The sequence below is a fragment of the Pongo pygmaeus genome, chromosome 16, assembly GCF_028885625.2.
Source record: "Pongo pygmaeus isolate AG05252 chromosome 16, NHGRI_mPonPyg2-v2.0_pri, whole genome shotgun sequence".
Taxonomy (NCBI): Eukaryota; Metazoa; Chordata; class Mammalia; order Primates; family Hominidae; genus Pongo; species Pongo pygmaeus.
Window position 1 is genome coordinate 103,136,483 of NC_072389.2, and position 23,171 is coordinate 103,159,653.

Genomic DNA, 23,171 nt, shown 5'->3' on the forward strand with positions numbered 1-23,171 from the left:
ATATGTACAATATATATGTTAATTAAAGAAGAAAAGAAGTACTAACTTTACTGTGAGCAAGGCAGATATGCAAATTAAGAGGCTCTTTGGAAATGTTTTCTTTTTATGCATTTAAACTACATGTGAACATTAATAATTACCCTTATAAGAGGCCTGTTTGTGTATGTTTCTAACTGTTACTGGCTGTGAGTTGAAGGAACAAGGAGGTGTGTGCTTAGCTTCTCCTGGTGAGAAGACCTTGAAGGAGATGTGATTGAGTCCACCACCATGGGACATTATCAGACTTTGGGGAAATGCATTGTTTGTGCCAGTGCAGTAAGTCCTCAGGAAAGACCCAATCTTAGGAAAACAATAGCAAAAACATCTACCTTGGTAGCAGGATGAGAGCAATTCATGCCTGTGATATTTGTAGAGGTCATCTCAAAGTAAGTTATCCAAGAGCACATCCTGACTCTTGCTTTAAAAAGTCACATGAGTTCCAATGGCCTCAGCATGGGCAGATTTGTTCCTGAAGTGACTCCTGCTGCACAAGAAGGACAAGACCACTATTGAGCCTTCAGTAATATCATCATGCAAATCCCTGGGGAGATACATTGATCAACCGTGAATATTTCAGACAAAGAAAAAAATAAGAAAGGGTGAGTATGCCATTTTGTTTAATTCACCAGAGTGATCCAACTCTGAGATATCTCTGAGTACTTGCTAGAAGAGAGCTGATGTTGGAAAACAGTGTGGGTACCAATGTCCCCTGACACTAATCTTGTAAAGACAGTTCACTTTTCGGAGAAAGAAAGATCTAGCATGCATCTTCCATCATTCCCCCAAAAGGCACCCTGCATCCCAGCCTTTCTGAACTACATCTGGTTTTATGAATTTCTCGTATTTAACTTTCTGTAATTTCACACATAGTCTTCTCCATAATATATTTTCCCTGGATTTTGTCTGGCCAACTTTTAATGGTTTTTCCAAGTTTTACTTAAATGTCATCTCCTCTATGATCCTTTTCCAGAACTCCTAAAAAAGAAACATCTTCATCTGTGCTCCTCCTAAAGCACCTCTGCCCTTTCTAATCTCACTATAATCTGTAATATAGTTATGTCTTTATATGTATATCCTCTCCTGATATCATTAGTGAACAAACCATAAGGTAATAATCTTTGCATCCCCAAAGCCCATATCTGTAGTTGCCATTGCCATTCACTAATTGTTTATGAATAAAATAAATACCCACATCCCCTAAAGGATGAAGGTCACCTTCACTGTGGAAGAGAAAGTAGGATGGTATGCATGGGTGTAGCCTCTTTGGAAAACACAAACTGCCACCTGCTTCAAGTTCTTAAGGTGAATAATGAGTAACTTCCTTTTCTTCCTTTCTTCACATAATTTCTTTTCAAATCTTCATGAAATATTTATTCTATATCAGATACTGAGTTAGAGAGTAAGAATAAAAGGAGGATTTAGATGTATTCTCTTGGAGTAACTACAATTTAGTAAGATTGACCTGTCCTATGAAGAGATAATTATAAAATGCTACTGTAAGCACAGAGTGCTGGAGAACATACAGGATGGACATCTACTCAGCAATAGTGTGGAGGTGACAGATAATGAGAAGATACTCCCATGGAAGATATGACATATGCAATGTGCCTTAAGAAATGAATAAGCAGGCCAGGCGCAGTGGTTCACGCCTGTAATCCCAGCACTTTGGGAGGCCGAGGAGGGTGGATCACAAGGTCAGGAGATCGAAACCATCCTGGCTAACATGATGAAACCCCGTCTCTACTAAAAATACAAAAAATTAGCCGGGCGTGGTGGCGGGTGCCTGTAGTCCCAGCTACTGGGGAGGCTGAGGCAGGAGAATGGCGTGAACCTGGGAGGCGGAGCTTGCAGTGAGCCGAGATCATGCCACTGCACTCCAGCCTGGGCAACAGAGCGAGACTCTGTCTCAAAAAAAAAAAAAAAAAAAAAAAAAAAAAGCAGCTGGGCACAGTGGCTCATGCCTGTAATCCCAGCACTTTAGGAGGCCGAGGCAGGTGGATTACCTGAGGTCAGGAGTTTGAGACCAGCTTGGCCAGCATGATGAAACCCCATCTCTAATACAAATACAGAAAATTAGCCAGGCATGGTGGTGTGTGCCTGTAATCCCAGCTACTCAGGAGGCTGAGGCAGGAGAATGGCTTGAACCTGGGAGGCAGAGATTGCAGTGAGATGAGATCGTGCCACTGAACTCCAGCCTGGGCAACAAGAGCTAAACTCCATCTCAAAAAAAAAAAAGAGAGAGATGAATAAGCATGAATTTGAGTAAACCACTGAAGAAAAACAACCAGGCAGATAGGAAAGCATAAGTGAAAACGTGAAGGTTAAAAAAACGATGACCACAACAAATAAGCAAAAAGTATTGTGTGTGCAAAAGAAAATAAAAGTTGTTCATTGTGGTAAAATGTAAGTGGTGAGTCATAAAGTGATCAAATATAATGCTGGCAAGGCCAATGGAAACAATGTTATACAAGATATTATATGCCATGTTGAAGACTTTGGCTTTATTCTCTCATTAAGTAACTTGTAAGTCTCATCATAGTCAAATTGTGTTTGCTCTATGAATGATTAAATTGAGATGGAGGATAATAAGCAGTTATTAATGCCCATGAGAGAACTTAGGGTTTAAAGCAGAGTAAAATAATTAGGAAATATAATTTCAACAGGAAATATTCAGAAAATGAATGTTTGAGGACATATTTTATTAGATAAAAGGATAGAGAGAGAAAGAAAAATCCAGCATGATCCTCAATGTTTTAGTTTGAATTGACATATTTTGGTGGTGCCATAACTAAGTTAAGAAAAGAAGAAATGGCTGACCTTAAGCAGGTGACATGTTAAATTTGGGCATGCTGAATTTGACGGTCTCTGCTCTACGTAAGTGAAACTCAGAAGCACAGGATGTATAGGTCTGATGATTAGAGGAAGAGTTTAGACTATAGTGATAAGAGAAATCAGCATATAAGGGTAATTGAACACATAAGAGTGGACAAAATTAACTACAAAATGCATGGTCATAAAGAACATTGGAAAAATTAAGAACTTTAGAGAATAATAACACTTCAGGCTAATACACAAGGATGGGATAGCGAATGGTTTGTTAAAGTGATGCAAATGGTACATGAAGCAATTAACGAGATCCAGAAAGTCAAGAAAAATAAATAATCATTATATTTGACAATATAATATTATGTAAGCTCTGAGAAAATTATTAGTCTCTTCTTAAATATATTGTTTCTTACTGTGTCCTGCACCTAGAATAAAACCAGGTGTATAACAAGCTCTGAATATTTGCTATGAAGTCACTGATGGCCTTAGAAATTTAAATTTCAATACATCAATGAAATCAAATGCCAGATGGATCTGAGAGAAGATATATGTAAATCAGTACAGCATCTAGAAGTATAGACTGTACTTCTAAGAATTTTAGATGATAATTGGAAGAGAGAGAGATTGAGGAGGCATGAAATGAAGGAACCATTTTTATTCTAGAGAGAAAGAGAGCCTTGGGTTTGTTTATGACTGAGATAAATTATAGGTTCTGGAGCAAGAAAGCATGAGTACAGGAGCACAATTCCAGAAGAAAAGGCAGAATATGAAATCAAGATCTCAAGTGAATTTTTAACAAAGAAAGAAGAACACATTGTCATTTAAGAAGACAAAAGTGAAGAACATAGAAAAGGGCATATTTCTGGTGCCCGAGGCAATAGAATATTGAGAATTCTTCTGAGGGCCTCTCTCTTTCCAATAAGAAGGCAGTAAGAACATTGGCTGAGAAAAAGGGGAACAAAGTCAAGGCCAATGCTTGAGAAGTGTGAAGAAGCTTCATGGGAGACTTTGAGTGAGTTGTCCATAAATTAGGAAAATTAGTGAGGCCAGTTGACTTAACAGGCCATAGAGTCAAAGATTTGCTTTAATAACCTAGTGTATTTTGTAAAATCACTACATATTTGAGGTTTTGCTGGTTGCATTGGACATAAAGATATACAGAAATAGAGGGTTTTGACCAGTTCCATGAGCCAGACAAGGAAAGTACAGAGACAAAACACACTGAGGCCAATAAAGAAAGTCAGTAGAATTGAGGTTATGAGAAAAAAAGATACTCATCTTTTATCGTACAATTGGCAATTGAAATTAAATGTCCAAGGTAGGGCTGCTTTAGGAGGTGACAAAGTTTTTTTTTGTTTTTTTTTAGTATTTTTTTTTATTATACTTTAAGTTTTAGGGTACATGTGCACAATGTGTAGGTTAGTTACATATGTATACATGTGCCATGCTGGTGTGCTGCACCCATTAACTCGTCATTTAGCATTAGGTATATCTCCTAATGCTATCCCTCTCCCCTCCCCCCACCCCACAACAGTCCCCAGAGTGTGATGTTCCCCTTCCTGTGTCCATGTGTTCTCATTGTTCAATTCCCACCTATCAGTGAGAAGATGTGGTGTTTGGTTTTTTTGTTTTTGCAATAGTTTACTGAGAATGATGATTTCCAATTTCATCCATGTCCCTACAAAGGACATGAACTCATCATTTTTTATGGCTGCATAGTATTCCATGGTGTATATGTGCCACATTTTCTTAATCCAGTCTATCATTGTTGGACATTTGGGCTGATTCCAAGTCTTTGCTATTGCAAATAGTGCCGCAATAAACATACGTGTGCATGTATCTTTATAGCAGCATGATTTATAGTCCTTTGGGTATATACCCAGTAATGGGATGGCTGGGTCAAATGGTATTTCTAGTTCTAGATCCCTGAGGAATCGCCACACTGACTTCCACAATGGCTGAACTAGTTTACAGTCCCTCCAACTGTGAAAAAGTGTTCCTATTTCTCCACATCCTCTCCAGCACCTGTTGTTTCCTGACTTTTAATGATTGCTATTTTAACTGGTGTGAGATGGTATCTCATTGTGGTTTTGATTTGCATTTCTCTGATGGCCAGTGATGGTGGGCATTTTTTCATGTGTTTTTTGGCTGCATAAATGTCTTCTTTTGAGAAGTGTCTGTTCATGTCCTTCGCCTACTTTTTGATGGGGTTGTTTTTTTCTTGTAAATTTGTTTGAGTTCATTGTAGATTCTGGATATTAGCCCTTTGTCAGATGAGTAGGTTGCAAAAATTTTCTCCCATTTTGTAGGTTGCCTGTTCACTCTGATGGTAGTTTCTTTTGCTGTGCAGAAGCTCTTTAGTTTAATTAGATCGCATTTGTCAATTTTGGCTTTTGTTGCCATTGCTTTTGGTGTTTTAGACATGAAGTCCTTGCCCATGCCTATGTCCTGAAGGGTAATGCCTAGGTTTTCTTCTAGGGTTTTTATGGTTTTAGGTCTAACGTTTAAGTCTTTAATCCGTCTTGAATTAATTTTAGTATAAGGTGTAAGGAAGGGATCCAGTTTCAGCTTTCTACATATGGCTAGCCAGTTTTCCCAGCACCATTTATTAAATAGGGAATCCTTTCCCCATTGCTTGTTTTTGTCAGGTTTGTCAAAGATCAGATAGTTGTAGATATGTGGCGTTATTTCTGAGGGCTGTGTTCTATTCCATTGATCTATATCTCTGTTTTGGTACCAGACAAAGTTTAGAATATGGCCTATTTATGGGGGTAGAGGAAAATTGGACGTGAAGTAAAATGTTGGTGAAAGTATTTGGAGTTAGAAAACCCAATAAAGCAAGCCATTAGGCAAATCACAAATACACCTACATAAACTTATTTTGCTAATTTGGTGGATTATTGAGATACACCAGCCAAGCAGGGAGGGTGACTAGAGGGCTAAATTTGAGAGAAGAACAAAGTAACCAGTTTTCTCCAGCAGGCCAGAAGTGAGTCCCCAGCTGTTTGTGTACACACATGTTGATCAAAATATTTAGTGACTGTGTCTGAGTATTATAAGCCATCATACAGGGAGTGTTTGCCTGCAAGTAAAGTTGTCCCCGCAAAGGAGATCTTATAATCTCATCAGTTACCCTCTGGTACAGTTGCCGATGGGGCCACGTATGCATGTGGATTTAAGAAAATGTTGCGTCTTGTATTTGAAGATATTATCTAACCTCTAGAGTCCTTAATACTTCTGCAGGATGACAGGAGTATTACTGGTTTCCCTCAGGTTCATCTTTCCAAGGCAATTTATACGGAGCAACCTCTTAGCATTAGGAATCATTCCAGGTTTCTTCTTCAGGCACTGGGGTCTATGAAGTATTCAAAATTAGTCTGTGATGGGAGCTATTTTAGCCTCATAAGATATGCCCTCAGATTGCACTTAACATTTTTTTCTCTTTAAAGAAACACTAGCCATAAAAATGTTTAATTGGCTAGAAGTATCTCTGGAGGCACGCTGTTTCATTAACTCAAGGAGACATCAGAGACATTTTAAGAGATAAATCTGACCTGCTGAACACTAACATTTTGTAAGATTAGAAGCCTAGACTATAAAAGCAGTTTGCCAAGACATACATTTATGGATTTTACTTGATGGACTTCTGTGTTCCACTTCTGTAGCTTAAGTCCCTTCCTGTTATAATATGAGTAACGTAAAAAAAGGTAAATAATTAGGGCTTGAGAGAGATCTCAGCTTATGTTGCTCAAAAATCAGTTGAAGGAGTTTTGTGCGACATTTGCCATTTTTATTTTAAGGATGCCCTGAAATCTAAAGCTGTCTTAATGTCAGCCGCATGTGAGGGTCTCTGTAGAAAGGTGATCAAAAGGACTCTCTGGCGGGTGCCCTTTGTCTCAGAGGAAGGTGATCCACGGCATCTGGAGATGATGGAATGCATGATTAACATTACCACAGAGAATGATTAATATCTTCTTAAGGCACCTACTTCCAGATTATCCATCATTTCATTAGAGTGAAAAAAGTTCCCTGTGAAAAGGGGCTGGCCCTCTGAACCATGAATAACTCACCCACCCCTTGACATGTTTACTAATTGAGTAGCAGAGCGGGCTTAATACTTTAATATATTTATATTAAGCAAATTATGACTTTTTTTAATGCTCAGGGTGAGTTCAGGATTGTAGTGAAATAACAAAGTGCTTTTGTTTGGCAATTAAAGGTCATTTTATGATTAATACTAAACTTAACCCTTATTCTTGACGAAAGCATTAATTTTTTTGTCATAAACCATTGACCAGATTTCTTGTGAGAGATTTTTGCTATGCAATATTGGTTAATTTGCACTGTAGATGTGACATTTAAAAGATTCCTCATTAACCAGGGCCTTTGAAAGCATCTAGTTTTAGCCTGAGTCTTGAGTCCATGAATTTATTTAGTGTTTTACTTAAAGAGAGATTATGTATTCAGGAGAAGAAAGTGCAAGGATGATGTCAGTTTTCTGTATTTTCTTCATCTCCACTATAGAATGAAATTCTCCTTAATGTGGTGGTGATGTCTCCAAATACTAAGCCTTCCGCATCCCCCAGAGTCCTAAAATGTAATATCCAAACTATACTAAAAACTATTTCAATTTGTGTGGCTATTTACATAATAAATCAAGAAAATGATTTGTACAAGTCAATTAACAGATCACTTTTTTATTTCTTAAACTCAAAATACTTTTCTTTTCAATACCTTGTCCTTAGAATTTTTCACTTTATTTTGTTTATGTAAAATTTTGGGAAAATGTCAAATTTATATTTACCTTCAGGAACGATCTCTATCCTGCTCCATTCCTGACACCATGAATTGATTTAAGATTTTAGTTTTCAACCAGTCCTTTTGAAACATAAGAACACATGAAATTAGAGGAGGAAATGGCCTTAGACCCCTTCGAGGAGCTTCCTGAGGCTCCTGAGGCAGAGTCCAGTTCTTGGTGCCTAAAGATAAGGAAGGGTTTCTGTCCACATTACTCAGCTCACCAGCTGTGTGACTTTGAGTGTGTCACTTCTAGTCTTTGGACACCTGGGAACTGAAAGCCTAGGTTAGATGATCGCTCCAAACCTGTGACATTAATGAGATGAATTCAATGAACAGTTCTGATAATATTTACATGATTTTCTGATATGATACCTTGTATCATGATAAATAAATTCTTCTTACACTTCTAAAAATGATAGCTCATCTTTGGTGTCATGTTAATCATGCATTGTGTCATTTGTGTGATGTCCATGTGATGCACCTATCAGAAAGGCTAAATTCCGAGAAAAAATATTACCTTACACTTTATTTAAAGTCTCTTGAACATCGTATATATTTTTTCTTTCCGTTTTTTTTTTTTTGGTGAAAGGAAGCAACTGATTAGAAACACACTCATTTCAGGGAATGTCCAAAATAGAAAATGTGAAAGGATACAATTTATCTCACACTTCTACAAATAAAACGTTTCATTGTTGCAACGACCTAAAAGATTACAGTTGATCAAAACCAAATTCAAGTGTGTCTACTATATTGTACTACGTATACCATAAACCAGAAATAGACTCATTGATACAAGATTCATTTCCTGAGGAAGGGTCTACAGAGCACTATTCTGTGAGCCTTTTATAAACAGGAAGTAAAAACAAACAACAAACAAAACTTAAATACTTGTTAGAAATGCAAAACTAAATAATGTTAAATAAATTTCTTTACCATAAGAGTTTTTACATTGTTTTGATTTTTTAAGAAGGTATAAAGCATACTTCCCAAACTAATTTGGCAACCAAACCACTCATTTATTTTATTCTTTTTTCATACTAAAACTGAGTGGAAAATAATTGTATGTACAAAAACATGCATAAATGTGTATTTATATTTTACCACATATTATTATATATCTGTTTATGTATATGTATTAATAGATACATAATTTTTTATCATATTTCAAGATTGTGGCTTATGCTGGAGAATTAAGAAATATTTGTGGTAAGCATGAAAAAATGAATAATCTAATGATAGATATAAAATCCAACAAGAATTGCTGTGATACAAAGTCTGAAACAGTAGAAATAATTTACAATCAGATAGTTTATATATCCATCCTTTGGCTGTTTACAATATGCAGACGTGTCTAAGTCCAGAACAAGAAAATGATATGAAATTGTGGCCATTGGCTTTACCTTTAGTGAGTGTATCCCAATTACCTTGGTGGAGTGGTGGCTTTAGAGTCACGTCAGCATAACCTTCATTTCCTGTTTTGGTAAAGCTTTAAAAGATTGTGGGGGAGTGTGGTGTGAAACCAACTTTAGAAATGTAGGATGCATGAAGATCTCCACCATGGCCAGATTAGGGGAGCTTGGGCAAGCTCTTGCCCTCTAGACTGTGTCAATAAACACTTTGACTCTAAACAACTATGAGTGTGTCCAGGAGGAACTACTCTGCTCTGTAGTGGTGGTCCTACCTGGCTATCTCTATAGCAGGGAATTTGTTTAAACATCTCTTCAGAGGCACAAAGAGACACAACATCAAAGAGATGTTGGAGACCTTACGAAGAGGTCACTCTGACCTGAGATGAACATTGTCACTTCAGAAACTTAATTTCCTATTTCCTACTGCTTTTGCAACTGATGTCAAAACTCTTTTGGAACTGAGTGGCATACCCTCATCTGAGGGGCAGTGATATGCCAGGGAGGTATGAGTTTTCTGGTCAAGCATCTCTGAGTTCAAATTCTGGCTCTTCTACCTACTACTACTTGTGTGTTTGCTCAGTTTCACCATCCAAGAGGTATGATGGAGCCTTGATACTCAAAATATATTACATGTGACATCCACATGCCTTGGGAGCTTTTAAGAAATGCAGAATCTCAGGCCCCACTACTAAATAAGAATCAGCATTTAACAAAGTCCCAAGTGATTCACTTGTACATGACAGTTTGGAAAGCCGTATTGGATATTATACCAATTAAGATATCCTGGAAGTCACTTGTGGAGGGACCTTGAAAAATATAAACTATGACACATGATAAATACATTATCATAATGATTCTGATTACTGAGATCAAATCATTGAAACCCTTTGGATTATTGGGTAATGTTTTCCCTCCAACATCTTTCCATTTATACACAGTGATCACTGTCTATTAGATTGTATCGTCAACTTGATACCTCAGTTTTTCTGTTACTCCTTCTCACCTTCTGATGTTTCACCCGTTTCTTTGGGATTCATCCCACACTTGTAAAGTGTAATATAAGACCAATTCTTGATTAGAGTTAACTTGGATTGGACTTCAAATATTTGTCTTTACTTTTTTCATTTCTGGAATTTCAATATTAAGTTTTGTAAAACTCCGCTTTCAGTTCACTACATTTAAGAACAACAGGCAGTAAACCAGTAATTCTAGGTTTAAGTAGACCTCCCTTCTGTGTTCCTGTTGTCTCACACCATCCTGGTGTTGTAGTGCGCCAGGACAAGTTTTGTGTTGGCCTTATTAACATTGTAGTATCTTGACCACTCAGGAGGAATTACCTGAGGAGGAAAATATGGCAGTCATAGTTGCCCCAGAGCAGAAAGTTCTCCTGTCTCTGCCAGTGAAATAGGAGAACGTATCAATTTGGTTGTCATTACAATCGTTGTGTGATTGTGTGTGTGTAACAAAGTAAGTGAACATAGAGCTAAAAACTTTAGAAAATGCTTTGTTGACATCCTTGTCTATAAAGAAACAGAAAATCAGAAAAAAAGTCTGACTAAAACCCTTTAAAGGAAGGGGCAGAAGAGATGATAAGAGGAAACTGCAGTAAATGGCCAAAGATGAACTCTGATCAAAGGGCTTTTTGATTTTGTTTTGTTTTCAAATCTCTGGGGAGTCAGCTTGGTTTAGCGAGAAAGTTTGTGAGCTCTGGACCCCTGTCCCACCTATTGAAGACATGGCTTTGAACAAGTTACTTCACTTCTCTGGACCTCAGTCTCTCCACCTGAAGAAGAGGAGTTCTCTCTCCCATTACCTCATACTAATCTGTGAGAATTAAGTAGTTTGAAGACAGCGTGTTGCTCACACAGCACTTATGTTATAAATAACACAGTTCTTCAAGATCATTGTTTATTCCACAAACATTCAACTCTAGCTTGTCTTTTTCCCTCAACACAATGGCCTCTGGGGCTCAGGCACACAGGCATGACAGGGCCCTAAGCATTACTTAAGCCACAGCCTACAAAGACCTTTGGCCAGTGAAGACCCCGCCCCACCCTCCAGGCCTCAGCATCCCCAGTCAGGTGGCTGTTTGTCCTCCTCTTTGCCCTCTCTGCTCCGTTGCGATCGTCCTGGATTTTCCCTCTATGCAACTGCTGTCCAGACCAGCTGCACCCACTACATCTTCAGCAGTGGACCGAGGAGGGTATTAATCATATTTTTGAGGAGGACACTCTGCTATTTATCTCCCTGACACCTCCAGCGATGGGCTGCCCAGGCCTGCCCACAGTCCATTGACTGGTGAGATTACACATTACCTTGCTCCATTGCCTCTCCCTGCCCTCTCCATTGACTGGCTGTTCAACAGCCGGGTTGTGTTTGTTCAATCAGACATAATTTATACCTTTTTTGTTCTTTCTGGAGAGTGCATGTTAATATTTAGTTGAAGTGCAGCATTTTCAGCTGAATTTCAGGCTAAACAAAACTGAGACCAAAGATGCTGAAAAATTGTGTGACCCCTCCCCTACTGCCACCAACTACCGTGGAAATTATGGAGACATGTGGCTTCAGCCAGCAGCTGTACTTGCTCCCAGGTTTTGTTATAAATCGTGTAAAGATGTGCATTTATACATAGTCTCTACCTCAAAGTTGGGAAGTCCCTACAGAGAAATAGTCCCTCCTTCACTCAGCTTCCATGTAATTCCTTTTCGCCTTTATGTGTACTCTCTCATTACAAGTCACTCTGGTTTGTTTGGCATCTCATAGCCTCATTTGTCACTTATCTTCTCTCTTCTTAACCCTTTTTTACAGTTTAAAATTCAAAGCAAGGGGAGGGTAGCAGGGTTTGCTTAATGACAGCAAAAATCCAAATATGTAAATAGCATTAATAATTAAATTAATTGCTGATTAGCTAATCAGTAAGCTTAATAGTAAACTGCCTACAGAGGGACAAAAGGCTCAGGCTTCACCACTACACACCAAAGTGACTTGGTTCTTTGTGTTCAAAAGCATTGTTCCCTTAAACGCATTTCCAGCATTAATAATTGGCTCAAAATCTGTGGGATTATGCTGAATAGGCAAGTTAAAGAAAAGAAACATTCAATCAAGAGTTCTCTGAATTGTTCATGCGTTTATTCAGCAAGTAATTATTATGTCCCTACTATGTGCCAAGTGCTCTGCAAACAGCTGAATTTATTTTGGTTTTACACACACTTGATTTTATTTAGTTAGTTATTTAAGGTAGAAGGGCATGATGGTTTTTTATGTTAATAAAAACCTAGAAATGCAAAACTTTCATACTGACTCCTTATTACATTGCATGGCTTGTGCACCATACAATAGAAGGTGGAAATGTCTGTCATCTGGCTAGTGCCTAGTAGCTGTGATAATAATTGAGGAACAGTAGAAAGAGCACTAGATTGGAAGCAGGTCTGATTATGCTGGAACCCTGTCTCTCTGTGTAATAGTTACATGCTTTTAGAGAAGTTCTCCAACCACTATGAGTTTCAGTTGTTGCTTCTAAAAATAGGGATACTAGCAATCCTGATGAGAATAAATTACAATAAGTGTTTGAAGAGGTTGGCACATAGATAACATTCAACACCTGTCAATCTGGTCATTATAATTTGTATTAGTGAATGGAAACAGACCTATACTCAAAGAAACATTTTATTATAAATATACCATTTTATTAGTCAATTCTCGCACTCCTGAGACTGGGTAATTTACAAAGAAAAGATGTTTAACTGGCTCATGGTTCTGCAGGCTGTATAGGAAGCACAGTGGCTTCTGCTTCTGAGGAGGTCTCAGGAAACTTACAATCATGGTGCAACGTGAAGGGAAAGCGAGCACATCTTCCACAGCTGGAGCAGGAGGAAGAGAGACAGACGGGGGAGGTGCTACACACTTTCACACTTTTAAACAACCAGATCTCAGGAGAACTCACTGACTATCTTGAGGACACTACCAAGGGCCATGGTGTTAAACCATTCAGGAGAAACCACCACCCCCCGCCCCAGCATGATTCCATCTCCTCCCACCTCCCACTAGGCCCTGCTTCCAACACTAGGTATTACAGTTTGCCATGAGATTCGGTGGGGACACAGATCCAAACCCTATCAGCTATCAAATTTGCCCATTCCTCAGAAAACCTAGGGAAATATACAATAATGGTTAGAAGTGATGAGCACATTGTACATTAGCATGTGCTGCCTTTGTCATCTCAGTGTCATTCTGGGAGTCCTGCTAGTCCACTGGCTGCTTGCGTGTTGCAGTGTCCACTGGGGTGGACACAATCCATGGCTTCCTCCATTGTTTTGGGCATCCATGCTCTTCCATTGTTTTCAGACTCCGTAAGTGTTTTGGATGTGTCTGTGTTATGATGGCTCTCTCCAAACTCACATTTTGTTTGTACTTATATCTACATTGTTAACTCATTGTTAACTCTATATTTGTTCAAGGTACGCATGCATCTATAATTGTTCTGTTGTTCTGGCATGGATGCTTCTCCAGGACCAAGCCACAGTTTAGTGGAAGCTGATGTACAGGAGTCAATTTGGCTTAGCTTAAGTCTTGGCTCCACCCTTTTCTATGTAATTTTGATGACTTTTCTTAGGTTCAGTTTTCTCATATATAAAAATACAAATGTCAGTTCTGTTCTGCATGTTGTCGTGAGGACTGAATTAAGTAACATGTAAAGCACCCTGCATGTGGTAAGGACTCAGTCAGTGCTTGTTTCTCTCCTTCTGTCTTTCCTTCCTTTTTTTTTCTTTTCTTTCTTTCTTCTTTTTGCGTTTACCTTGTTGATATTGTAGTTAAGTGACATTGCATAATGAAAATACTGTGAGATTTAAAATTGGAAAAAAGTTGTTTAAATCTTGGATTCTTCAATTACTTTGGACAGATAACATTTCAAATCTCGGTTTCCCTATATCAAATAGGGGTATGTTCTTCACCCATACCACCCTGAACACACCCAATCTCACCTAATAGGGGTATAATTGCACCCCCGTTCTAAGGCTGTGTGAGAAGTAAATTTGATTATGGCACCAGATGCATCCTGTTCCCAACAGGAAATCCACACCTTGTCTTCATTTTTTTCTTCCCTATTTCTCAGCAGAAAATGAGGACAGGACCTCTACTCCTACCTTCTGTCTTAGTGTCCCAGTTAAATAGTCAAACATTTTAAAAATAGTTCAATTGAGTAAGCTCAGCTAAGAAGGATAGAGTATTATACAAGCTTCTTCCACATTGGTTCCGTAAAGATCATATTGAATGGAAAGACATGAAATAAAGAACCGGTGGAACTTCTATGCAATATAATCGGAAAGAGAAGAGCTGTGGCTATTCTCCGGGTCTCTCAGGGTTATTCACAGTTCTGATTTTCTCCCCACAGGTGTCTATTCTTTTCTTTCTCTTGCATATATATGTATGGCTGGCACCTTTAATTCTACATGGGGATCTCTCGCCTGCCCCCACTACCATCTAGTTCCTTTGCATCTTCTAATTCAAACTTCCAAGAAAGAAAATCGAATTGAAGTCACGCCTCACTTTCAGGAGGAGTAGTACATATCCTGGGCCCTTTACGAGCTTATTAATTGGTGCCCATTGGTAATAGGCGATCCCATCAAATCCATCTGCTGTAGACAACAGCCCAAAAGACTCTCTGCTTAGGGGTGAAGTGGAAGCTGAGCTTGGCAGATACATTGACACATGTAGAACATGAAACTAGTTAATTTTTACAAATGAGCGAAATTGGTCTTTGTCCTGTGGTAGTACATTTGAAAAATCTCATAGAGGAAGAATCAAGATAAATAGAGTTGAGACCAGAAAAAAAAGAAGAAGAAAGAAAGCTAAGAAAAAAGAATATTTTATTATTCCATTGTAAACCCAAAGGAAACCTCCTGACAGTGTCCCACAATTATCTCTAGAACACCAGAGGATTCTCTGCCAATTAACTTTAGTTTACAAGTTTTACAGGCTATGTTGCAGAAAATTTCTCTGCCAGCAGAGATAACATCTAAATAACCCGGTGAGGCTTTTCCACTCTAATTGTTATAAGGTTTTGAACTCAACAAAAGCTCTTGACAGGGGTGAGAAGATACCCTCTGCAAGCATTCTCTGAGGCGACCACGCAGACAAGGCACTTTCTTAGAGGCTGGGATGTCAGCGGTACTCTCATTAGGGGCCTTCAGCTACCAAAGCAAGCCCTGGTCCCCAGATTCTCCAGGGAGAGGCAGAGACCTCAGGAGGACACAATAGGAAGGGTGAGAGAAAGCCCAAGAAGGCACTAGGGATATTTGTAGGAGTAAGAATTAGAGGCTGCTGTAAAGCCAAAGCCAAGAGCGAAAAAAAAAAAAAAAAAAAGGGTATTCTATAGTTGATTTCAAAGTGGAAATAACCAAATCTCTCCATTAGGCAGGTGATTCTAAAATCGGGTTCTTTAAATAGAATGAATTAGCAGCACTCAGAAAATTCTTATATTTAAGGAAGACATGTCACTCTGATGGCATTCTCAGTAGATTTCTTTATACTTTTCTCGATGATGAGGCATTGCAAAAATACTGGTAGAAATATCTATTCCCGGTTCTAGTTTTTCTGCAGGAAACAAACAAAAAATAACACTTTCATTGGTGTGATGAGAATTTTGCCTGGTTAAATTCAAAACTACTAGTATTGGGCTCCTTCGGTGTGTACAAAGTCTATGTGTGATTCCGTTTAATAATCCTTTGCTAATGTTTGTCCGTAACTTCTCTTTAATAGAGGGAATTTATTTTCATCTCTTGGCTAATTTGGAGGTCAGAGTTTGCCTGGCTCGGGTGAGTATAAAGTCAGTTGCAGATAAAAGGCCTTAAAATATTTCTGCCACATGATTTTATAGGATCCTTTCTCTTGAACCATTCTCAGTTTCGTAATTTTGCACTGTGATTGTAGGCCAACCACTGGGGTATTCAATCTTCTAGACCAGGCCAGATAGGAAAATAGCCGTGCATTGATGACTTTCTCCTGGTTTGTTTGACAGTGTCTGTATCTATGATTAGGATCTCACCACAGGTCCAATGTGTCTACTCGCCTGGGCTTTTGAACTCAGTGTTTGCAAACAGGTAACAGAAAGATAGAAAGATAGGAGTTGAGTCCTGTTACTTCACCGCTTGATTTGAGACATTTTATGTAGGAATTAGTATAAACCTACTTTCTTAAGAATAGCTCTTCTTTTTGAAGAAGACTCAGCAAAGATGAAGTTGTGTGGCTACACTGGTAGATATAATTTGAAATGCAGCACTTGAGATTTCATTTGAGAAAAACAAACATAAAACTTACACACAGGACTGGGATATAATTTGTGGGGTCCATTGCAAAATGAAAAGGCAGAGCCCCCTTGTTCCAAAATTATTAAGAATTTCCAGATGATGCCCACAGAGCACTGGACAGAGGTGGAGCTCCTTCTGAGTGTGGGGTGCTGTGCTCTTGTCCAGCTTTGAAGTAAACTGGTGATTTGACTCAATGTAGTCATTTTTTCCTCAGTGTTTTCTGCAGGACCAACTAAGAGTGATTATGAGACTGATTAATTGAAATAACACAGAGATTTGTTTCTAGTGTACTTTCAAAATTCCAGAATTCACTAACTACGTAGACCCCATCTTGCTATTTCTGTATCCAGAATCATTAGATAAATGCTTCTGTTGCCTTGTGGGGCATGCAGATCATGTTATGAACTCTTGCCTGTAGGATTAAGACTGACTGTTCTTGTTCTCCATTGTAGGTGAATGGTCTCACTGGAGACCCTGTGCGATGTTACAGTGTCGAACATCTTATGCCAGGAAGCCCAGTGCAGGCACTTGTTGAATAGCCATTTAGTCATCTGAATGGGGGCACTCAGTTTAACGAAAGCAGAGAGACCTCTACAAGCCCAGCATTGAATTAAAACTGCACCATCACAGGGGCAAGCCTGTCACAGATACAAGAGCAAATGATCTTCCCATCTGGGGGCAATCAGAGTCTCTACTGTGGAGGGTGTTGAACAGCTTCCAAGAGCTAATCCATGAAAAGAGTTTCACATGGAGCTAGTATATAATAAAGGCTCAGGGGATGCTAGCTCTTATTATTACTCTAAAATGGAAGTCCTGAATCTTTAGCTCCATTTACATTTCCATTAAAAATGTGTAGGAGAATGTTAAAGCTGCATCACTGACGATGATTTTTGGTTGGATGGGTCTGTTTCTAAAGTCCTTGAACAGAAAAGGGATTATTTTCTTGTTTAAGGCTTTGGCCATTCATGGGTCCCTGGAATTTGAGATAATTTTATGACCAGAATTCTGGGGCAGAGAGGGGTATTTTATAAATAAATTAAAATTTTAAAACAGTTTTGGATTTATAGAAATACTGCTAAGATAGCACAAGGAATTCCTATATATCCCACACTATTTCTTCTATTGTCAAAATCTTAAATTATCATAGCCACATTTGTCAAAATGAATGAACCAATACTGATGCAGTATTAACTAAATAAATAAACTCAGATGAAATCTATATTTAGATTTCCTTAGTTTTTAACCTCCTTTTTTGTTTGTTTGATTTATTTTATCCTTTTGTTCCATTCCAAGTCCCACGCAAGATTCATATCATTCATATCACATTTAGCTATCATGTCTCCTTAGGCTCCTTTTGGCTGTGACAATTTCTCAGGTTTTCTTTGTGTTTGATGACCTTGACAGTTTAAAGAGTAGCAGTGGCCAGGCATGGTGGCTCAAGCCTGTAATCCCAGCACTTTGGGAGGCCAAGATGGGCTAATCACGAGGTCAAGAGATCGACACCATCCTGAACAACATGGTGAAACCCCATCTCTACTAAAAATAGAAAAATTAGACGGGCGTGGTGGCGTGCGCCTGTAGTACCAGCCAGCTACTTGGGAGGCTGAGACAGGAGAATCGTTTGATTCAGCCAGAAGGCGGGGGTTGCAGTGAGCCGAGATCACACCACTGCATTCCAGCCTGGGCAACAGAGCGAGACTCCTTCTCAAAAAAAAAAAAGTAGCAGTGAGGCATTTTGTGGAGTGTCCCTCAATACGGATTTGTTTGATGATTTTCTCATGATTTGATTGTGGTGATGGGTTTTGGGGAGAAAACCACAGGTGTAAAACGTCATTCTCATCACATCATAACAAGAACGCATGCTATCTACATTGCTTATAATGGATGATGTTAACCTTGATCACATGGCTAGTGGGGAGGGGATGTGGTTCTTCATTAAAGCCTAGACTTCTGTCTACTTTTAACAAAGAATTTGGGATTCACTGGGATTTGACGAAAGTGGAAGCAAGTAAGCCTAAAAGAAGAAAAAAAAAAGGAAAAAGTCCCTAGTAAGAACATTAAGGAATATCATTTCAAGTCATATAAAATTTGAGGAATTTGTACTTTTCTAGTTCAAATTTTCATTTATAGAATGTCTTCTTAATTCTGTGACAGCACTAATAAATGTTTTAGGGTTTTTGGAGCACACTCTTCTTAATACATATTTTGTTATACCTACAGTCACAAATTTATATCTGTAAATTATAATTTTTTTGGAGCAACACAAATTCTATCAGTGAATAGTAACTAAGCTTTTTATAAAAAACAATTCTACAGATAATCAGAGCATGAAGCACATTTTAATTATGCTATACTATACCACATCACACACTCGCATATTCAAATATAACACATATACACATAATAACAACAGTCATGCAACGAGAAGCCCTGAGTCACCCTAGCTCCAGGTAATACTGATACTCCCCTCCATGATGTTGACAGGTACTTTATTAGGACGTTTTGATACCCTCCTTCTTCAACTGTATGAGTCAGTCAATTAGTATAAAATTATAATCTGGAATTATTCTTTATTTTCAAGCTTATGAAGCTCAAACACAAATATTTGCATTTAGCTGTCCTATTGGAAGAACAGATTCTGCTTTCACACCTTGGAGAATCATTTATGCACAGAATGACTTGCAAGAGGACATTTTTACCCCTGAGGCTAACTAATAGCGTTGTCTTAGCCTTAGTCTACATACATGTATACAGTGTGCATTGTAGGAAACCTCACGCAAACCTGTACCTTTCACATGTGTGAGTTCCAACACAAGGCAAGAAGTACCAGTATTTAGGTGCTGTTCCACTTGCTGTTCAAGCTGCCCTCCCAAATTACTCACTTATAAAAAAGACAAGACTAAAAGGAAAAATCAAGCAACCAGTCATCTTGTTTTTGTAAAATTAGACCAAGTTACATGTTTTAATGGCAAACCTTTCTGGTTATTTTTAACATAACATCTAGTATGTTGTCTTACTTTGGTCAGCATTTAATGTTTGTCCTCTGATTATTTTAGCCATGATGTTTTGCAAATGTAAATCAACCTTTGAAGAATCAACTTTAAAGGCAGGAAGTAGGGGCCAGGCACGGTGGCTCACGCCTGTAATCCCAGCACTTTGGGAGCCCGAAGAGGAAAGATCACCCGAGGTCAGGAGTTCGAGACCAGCCTGGCCAACATGGTGAAACCCCATCTCTAGTAAAAATACAAAAATATTAGTTATACTCTATGCAGTACTATATTAATCATCTGTGATGTATTAACAGTAATTAAAATTTTCTTGAAATTGTTGCAATAAGAATAATGTAAACATTTTCAGTATGCAAAATATTACTATACATAGATATAACTATTTCATCTAATTACTTTGATTATGTAAGAGTTGAGCATATTTACATAGAGTGTGTATACAGTCACACGTTTCCTATATACCAGTAAATGTGTGCATACATATATAGAGTGTGTGTACATATACATGTAATACAGTATGTTATTGTGTTCTTGAATCCCACCATCATTCAGTGTCTTGCCAAATAGCATTACAGGCATAGTGCCAGATCTTTTCACTTCCCCACTGAAGTCACTTGGAACATATCTGAACGTGGCAAAATGCATTTGCCAAGTTATGTGCATAAAAACATCCTTTGATCTTTCAGAGTCATAAATATGTAATAAACTACATGATTGCCCTCCTGATCTGTCCAACATCAATCTTACCTTCCTCTTTTATAGGTTCATCAAAATAAGATATGATCAAGGTACAAAAGAGTTAAAGAAGCTATTTATTTTAATGTTTCCTTGGAGAGCACACTTGTTACTGTGAGTACAAATTATATATATAATATTTCATGAATGATGTTGAAGCATTAAAAATCACCTCTGCTCTTGAAGTTAACACAAAACTCTGGCCCACTGCCAATACTCCGCTTGTCCCCTTCTGGCTTCCTACTAGATACAGTGTCATTTTTTGCAGAATAATAGTGGAATAGCTGCACAAAATTTTGTTTTTAAGTCGTAGACTTGATTCTGAACATAATCTATATTTCAAATGTTCAGATATTTATGCCCTTAAAGAACTATTTCTTTTGAGCCAAAGAGTACTAACCAAAGTTAGGGATTATCCACATTTTAAGACATCAAAATAAGGTTTATGGAGAGGAAAACAAGGGCGGTGGAGATAATAGGAAGGAATTATGTTAGCAAAGGACAAGATATTTTACTGTTGTTATTTTATTCTTTAAGAAGTGCATATCACTGACTTCGACTCCAACTTGTGGTTTATTGAGTGTTTTTAACAAGCTGTAAGCATGGGCTACATCAGATGATGAGATCTTTAAATTGACTATTGTGAAATATTGTAAGAAAGCAGAAACATTTGTTGTGAGTAGTAAAATCTACATTTTTTTCACAAGGGACAAATAAGATTGAACTAAGCAGTTCAGTTGTGAAAAGTTGTGAAAAGGACACACGTTTTACCTTATAGCAGAAAAAAAAAGTATCCAAGTTTAATCTGATATATTTAGGGCAGTATAAAATGGTGATTAATGTCAATAGGTACATTTTCACAAGTGTGAGCTGTGACTTCCTTCACGGTAGCATAGAATGGACTGAGTTAGTGTAGAATCAGTAATAAACCAGGAACTTTTCTCCAGTGTACACAATTATTCTATCAGGGAAGGCAGAAAGGACTCTAAAACAGTTCAATTAAATTCAATAATGTGGAAACATAATACAAGATTTTAATCTTGGCCAGCATGGTGGCTCATGCCTGTAATCCCAGAACTTTGGGAGGCTGAGGTGGGTGGATCACCCGAGATCAGGAGTTCGAGATCGGCCTGGCCTACATGGTGAAATTCCATTTCTACTAAAAATTCAAAAATTAGCTGGGCATGGTGCTATTCTAGAGGCTGAGGCAGGAGAATCACTTAAATTTAGGAGACAGAGGTTGCAGTGAACCAAGATTGTGCTACTGCACTCCAGCCTGTACAACAGAGCAAGACTGTTTCAAAAAAAATTAATTAATCTTACTATAAATTGTGAGACTGATTCATCATATGAATTTGGTTTTAAAAAACCAAATATGGTAAATACATTATCTGAGGCAGGTAAAAATGTAAACCACTGAAAGTTTAGAGAAATTTCTGAAATAGTACTATTTTGCCTATTGACATAAAAAGAACACTAGTCTTTACTAGGTCTTATTGATAAATTTGCATCTAAAAGATCATGAACAGTTGTGATTTCTATTTCATATAAATCTGTGGTTACAGTGGTCTTAACTCTGATTTCCTATTAAAAAAAATCCAGGTTTCTACTTCGCACCAGAAAATTTTAGTTGTGCCTTAGTGTGGGAAGAGAAAGCTTCGTGTAATCCTGTATGCACACTCTGAATGTTTATGACCAGGTGAAAGAAAATTGAGCCAGCTCTCTACAGAGAACACTGCCTGACTTTGTAAAGGCATTTGAAGACCAAAGATGTATCTATGTTTTGTGCACAGAGATGAAGGAAGCCCACACTTAGGTTTCTGGCTAGGGATATCTCTAGTCTGACCATGTTTCATTCAATTCAAAATTACTCTAAGCTATGTCCAGAGCTCTGTGAGGGCACCCCACACAGGGCATTTATGCTTTTCTCTCTTCTCTTACTCCCATCTCTCATCCAAACCTGGTTTTCTCTCAGCCTTCAACCTTGGCTGCTTTAAATACCCTTAATCCTTAAGCCCCCATCCCTCCTATCCCATGCTCACTTAGAACTAATGAAGTAATCATTTTTCTAAGGAAATCAAGACTACGTATCTTGAATTTCTTTCTTAAGATCTCGTTTTTCAGCATTTCTCTTATTCTGCCTGATGCTAATTACTGGCCCTCAGAGGGAACTGTATCATGTTTTTATTCCTTATTTTATGAAACAAATATTCAGTGATGCTTTTCCTGCTTAAGGATCTGAATTACACTCATTTGAAACAAGGAAGATATATAATGCATAGCCTCTGCTTTAAAAAAGATACTATCTCACTGTGGCGGAATAGACTGCGTATAAAAGTGACTAATAATAGAGTCTCTAAGAAGTGTCCATGTGGTGGAACAGAGAGTTCTCATTCTGGAGAGGAAAGGGAAATGTTGAGTAGACTATTCCGTCAAGCCACACTCAAGGTCAGGGACAGGCTTTAAAGGCAGCCTGGGGCCCAACAAATGAGCCATGAACTTGGGCAGGAGAGTCTAGGCTTAACTTGACAGGCAATGCAGAAATTTTGTCCAGAGAACAGTTAAGATCTTTAGGTTGTATTGTATTTTTAGAAGTGTCTTTTAACAATAAAACATGTCCAGAGAGCAATTTCCAGTGTGACAGAGTGAGAAGATGAACAAATCCTATTCCCAAAAAAGCAACGATAAATCTGGATAAGATGATTAAAAAAAATCATTTCAGCAACCTGGTATTTAACCAAAAGCATAGAAGAGAGAAGGGTTTATTCATGAAAACTACCAAACTTCTGGTATTAAATGTGGTCATCTGAGACATTTTTGAGTAAGGCTGCTCCCATCCTCCATCCCACCTGCCAGCTCTGTCAGAGCCTTAGTTCAATCAAGGTGTGGCTGGCTTTGAAAATAGGAAGTTACCCATCATAGGAGAAGAGGCCTCCCTTGACTTGGAATGTGGTCAAAGTAATCTCAGAGGCAAGAAAACAAGGGAGTTCAGAGGCTTCATTTGGCTAAAATTGCAGGTCGATTGGAGGTGAGATGTAGAATACAGG

At 38.2% G+C, this 23,171-nt stretch overlaps 1 long non-coding RNA gene across 1 annotated transcript in view; it reads right to left on the minus strand.

Annotated features, from left to right (window-relative positions):
• Positions 1–4,987: 4,987 nt before the first annotated feature.
• LOC129014494 (uncharacterized) overlaps positions 4,988–23,171 on the minus strand; it is a 120,970-nt gene continuing 102,786 nt past the window's right edge. The window contains exons 4-5 of the long non-coding RNA XR_008494235.2: positions 7,670–7,743; positions 4,988–6,785 (exon numbers count right to left, since the gene is read on the minus strand). This is a non-coding gene — a long non-coding RNA (uncharacterized LOC129014494). The remainder of the gene's footprint in view (positions 6,786–7,669; positions 7,744–23,171) is intronic.